This window comes from Crocodylus porosus, unplaced genomic scaffold (genome assembly GCF_001723895.1).
Source record: "Crocodylus porosus isolate Cpor-Errol unplaced genomic scaffold, CroPor_comp1, whole genome shotgun sequence".
Lineage (NCBI taxonomy): Eukaryota > Metazoa > Chordata > Crocodylia > Crocodylidae > Crocodylus > Crocodylus porosus.
In genome coordinates, this window is record NW_017728918.1 from 30,361,366 (window position 1) to 30,366,086 (window position 4,721).

Consider the following 4,721-nt stretch of genomic DNA (forward strand, 5'->3'; position numbering starts at 1 on the left):
TTTTCTTGTGCTTGGACGGTAGCTGCCTGAAAACAGCTGTAAAGCCTCTTTTTCACATCCTTATTAGAACTGGTTCAAATGGATTCTTTGTCTACCTTTACTGTCTTCAGGTGAGCAACAAGAGAATTATTTGGCCTAAATAATTACCTGAGTTTTACTTTAAAAATTAAAAATCAGATCCATACAAGAATAACCTATATCTACCCTGATTTTACTTCTCCAAACAGTGAAAAATTCCGTATGGTCTGTGGTTTGGGGAAACATAATATATTTGCTCAGCTTTGCTCTCACTTCACTCGCCATCCCCAAAACACAGATTCATAGTCTTTCCTCTCACTGTGGAGTAGGAATTGACTATCTGGGATAAATTTGTTTAATTTTCTGGGACAATGTAACTCAATTACTTTTGTGTCATAGTTTACATCCCAATCAGAAGAACAAAAATGGGTGAAAACAAGAAAGTTCTGAACACAGTGAAATGCTTTTCATGTTTATACAATTATGAACATTACTGTCCATGTACATAGGTGCGGTGCATTTAACAGTAAAATTTGACCCTTTATCTTGTGTAGTGTTGCTTAGCAATTACAGCATGTAAATGGAGATCCAGTTTCTGCATGTCATGGAGTAGTTAAAATGTTGAGTTAGTCAGTTAACTTGGCTTTGTCTCATTCTACCTATCAGTGAAATGGACATAATGATATTTAGTAGCTTACACAATCAGGAATCATACTCTTTTCATTCTCTCTCCTAAAGTGTACTGTTTAATAGATACACAAGCCCTCTGTTTGTTTGTTTTCTTCAGAGAAATTTTATTAGGAAATGAAATATCCCCTGAGAGTAGTCGGAAGAGAAAACACCAAGATTAGAGATAATTAAATCCCTTAATACTTTTCGGCAAAATCATAGCTTATCCCGTCAAAGTCAGGGTTGCATTTGACTTTGCCTGTGTAGACGCATGGTTTGCCTACTCCATTGACAGTGAACCATTCTGGCAGTTAAACCCCAGCCCCTCCCAAAGTACCACTACCATCTCAGCCCCTTAGAGGCATACCTGATAGAGTTTGTGCCCCGGGACACCTGAATGGAGACAGGGACCTCAATTCTTGAGCTTCTGGCTGTGCAGAACAGAACAGGGTAAACTGTGTTATTGCCAAGACTTAAGCTAACCCTTCTATGGCCCTGCAACCACATTATATACGGCAAACCCTGAATTTGGTGGTGGCTGAAGGATCTGGGAAGGGTGAATCTGGCCCTTGGTAGTGACACTAGTACTTCTTCTTGCAACAGTGTTCTATCGCTGCTACACTCCACTGCTTCCATTGCAACACCATCTTCTACTGAGCATCCAGGGCTTACATCCCACATACAGCAGCCATGTGCCACTTGTGGCATACATGCATTGGCCACCACTGGGTGGGAAGTGTGCAGCTTGTGTGCCCCAGGAGCTGTATTCAACTTCATCCTGCAAAGCCACACAGCTCTCTTATTCATTTCAAGGGGCCCTAAGCCACTACCAAAGATGGATCCTCAGTTACATAGGACTCTCCATTCAGTCCAATGGGGAATTTTAAACTCTGCTAAGATACTTCTGTTTGCTCTGAATTCTACTTCTTTCTGCTTATATAAAGCATACATTTGGGCGGGACTTGTGAAGGCACACAGACAGATATGTACGTAGATAATAGCAAAAAGCTCCCCTTCCTCCCTCAAATAATCTAATGGCTAACGCACTTACTAGACCACAGGCAATGTGGGTTCTAGGCCCTCCCTGGCCTCAGAGGGTTTAGCCAAAACTCCCTATATCCCAGCAGAGAATTTTAACCACCAGGCATAGCTAAAAGCATTCTCCACTATTATTGATGTTATCCAACTGCAGCATCAAGAAAGTGACCAGAAGGAAAACAAACAAGAGGAAGCCTATCTCTGTGTTCCAGGATAAAACCAGGGGGACAGAAGGGCCCTGCTTCCGAGGCTGTTTATGCTTGTTGTCCAATGACTATTTAAAGCCAAATGCATCACCTACCCCTGCGGAATCGCACTTGATATCTCTTACCAGTTAGACATTGAGCCACTAATGACTACCTATGAGCACAATGATACAAGTGGTTATGCACCCACATTGCAGTAGTTTTATCTAGAGTGTATTTCCTTAGTTCCCTAATGATAATATCATGGGAGGCAGAGTTGAAAGTCTTGATAAAATCTAAATGCATCACATCCACTCTTTTTCCAATCCACAAATTATATTATATCATCAGCTTAGTTCTGTAGGGTGGTAATGTAGCTGTGTAAAGCACTGATATTTAAGCATGGTTTAGCCAGTGATTCTCAACCAGGATGCCAGGGGAATTCTGCCTACTGTCTTTTGATGTAGCTTTAAATGCAAACTTGTGATTATATGCTCCATTTTGAATAGACAGATACTGTCAAACATACTTTTAAGAAGTTTGTATAATTGAGACCGTGTTGACTGTTACTTAAAATTAATTGCGTTTCTATAGCCTCTTTTTTGTATGACTTTTTTTTGCCATTACAAGCAAGGGGATTATTGAACATAAAAATATGTTTATTGCATTTATTTGCATACCTTTCCCTGAATAAGACATGCACCTCGTTTGGGGAACTGTAACAGGAAACCCCTGCCTCTGTTACTGGTGAAGCTTGAGAAGGCAGGTAGTTAAGGTAGTAGTGCAGGTGGACTGACCCTAAGACTGATAAAGATAGGTGATTAATGAGTGACGGGCAGCATCTGGTCACTGGGTGCAGTAGACTTGGTCAGGTGACCAGAGAGAGGCTGGATTAGGGGATTTAAACCCAGCCTGGGTCTATACAAGGGCAGGAGGAGGGAAAGGAGTTTTGGGGAGTGCATAGGTTGTTGGAGGTGGGCAGGCACATCAACTACCTAGAGAACTGGGGAAGAAAGACTTCTAGGTAGGGAATGCCTGCAAGCTGCATTTACTGAAGGAGGGAGACTATTTGATCTTTGGTGAAGTGGATGGCTTGTGTTTTTTGTTTTGATTTGGACTTGTGAACTGGAGGACTGGGTTGCAGCTACAGGTGCAAAAGAGACTGAGAACAGGGGTGCTGGGGTGCATTCCCTTCTTCTTGCTATAGGGGCCAGAAGACAACTGCAAGCCAGGGGGCAGACTCTAGCACTCTGAAATGGAGCCCCAAACAAGGGAAACTGCCATTGAAGCTAGGCCTACAGCCCAGAGGCTGAGGTGGGGTTTTTTGTTTGTTTGTTTTGTTTTTTGTTTTTTTTATCACTGGATCAAGGCAGGTGCAGCCAGAGAGATAAAAAAGGTAGGCACTGATAGCTGGAGTCTTGGCAAGTCCCTAGAAACCTACAATGGCAACCCTCTATAAAGGGACTTCTGCATGGGTGCAGGTAAGCAAGAAGGACTCAAGTGGGGTGAGTTCAATTAGACTGGTCTAATTGAACAAGTAGAGCTGCTATTGATTCAGCAATAGCAGCTCCCCCACTTCCCTGCAAATGACATTGAAGTCATGGCAGGTGAGAAGTAGAAGGTACTGGGAGAAGGTAGCACATGAGTGGTGCTGACCATACTTGCATTACCAGAAGGCAGAATGAAGAGAAGTGTGTGTGTGTGTGGTAACTCAATACAACAAGTTATAAAACACATAAGACTGTTTTGTTTCACTCATGACCACAGATGTTCACCCATGATCATTGACTTGGCAAGCATAGGGTTATAGGACAATAAGCCTGGGTATGTGACTAGAAATTACAATAGGCCTACATGAAGTAAAGATGTCAGAACACCTATCAATATGCTGAAACATACTCTTAACCGCACTGTTCAGAAGTCAGTTCCTTGTTTAAGATAAGCAGCCCAATTGTCTTAAATAAGGAACTGATTTTTGAACAGTTCCTTATTTAAGGCAACCCTGACCGCATTATGAAGGATTTCAAGGCTCTGGGGGACAAGCTTAAGGAGACAGGGATGCAGGTGGTATTTTCCTCTTCTTCTGGTGAGTAGGTGGGGACGGAGACACGAGGCCTGCACTGGCGAGGTCAACTGGTGCTTATCCAGTTGGTGCTGCCAGGCAGGCCTTGGGTTCCTGGATAATGACCCATGCTTTTGGGTGGGGGACTTGCTGGGGTGGGATGGGCTTCACCTCTGTCCTAAAGGCAAGCATGTCTTCTTCCAGGTTGACGAATTTCTCGTACAGCGAATTTTAAACTAGCCTCACCAGGGGAGGGGACCGCAAGAAGATGAGACACCACCCGAGTAAGACAGGTGACAAATGCAAGGAGTGCCCAGGTAAGAAACGGGTCCAGACAGTCTCCCAAATTGGGAGTTGGCACACACAGCTAAGCAAGGCCTTAAATGCCTATATACCAATGCTCATAGTATAGGGAACAAACAGGAGGAACTTGCCCTCAAAATAGCCAGTTCAGACCCAGACATAATAGGGCTTACAGAAACATGGTGGGATTCAGCCCACAACTGGGCAGTTAGCATTAGGGGCGATAGGCTTTACAGGCGGGATAGAGAAGGAAGGAAAAGTGGGGGGTGTAGCACTCTGTCAAGGAGCAATACACATCCTCTGCCAGCAGAATGGGGTAGAGGAGGGGCAAGCTGAAGTTCTCTGGGTCAAGATACAAGGAGGCCATGGGGAGCTGGATCTAATGATGGGGGGAGGGTCTACTACAGACCCCCCGAACAAGGGGAGGAGCTGGACCGGGAATTCTC

General features: G+C 44.0%; 1 long non-coding RNA gene across 1 annotated transcript; it reads left to right on the forward strand.

Moving 5' to 3' along the window:
- The first annotated feature begins 447 nt into the window (after positions 1–447).
- LOC109312199 lies at positions 448–4,119 on the forward strand. The gene is made up of 3 exons (XR_002101732.1): positions 448–461; positions 3,529–3,531; positions 4,017–4,119. It is a non-coding gene; the product is annotated as an uncharacterized LOC109312199 (long non-coding RNA).
- Positions 4,120–4,721: the final 602 nt, after the last annotated feature.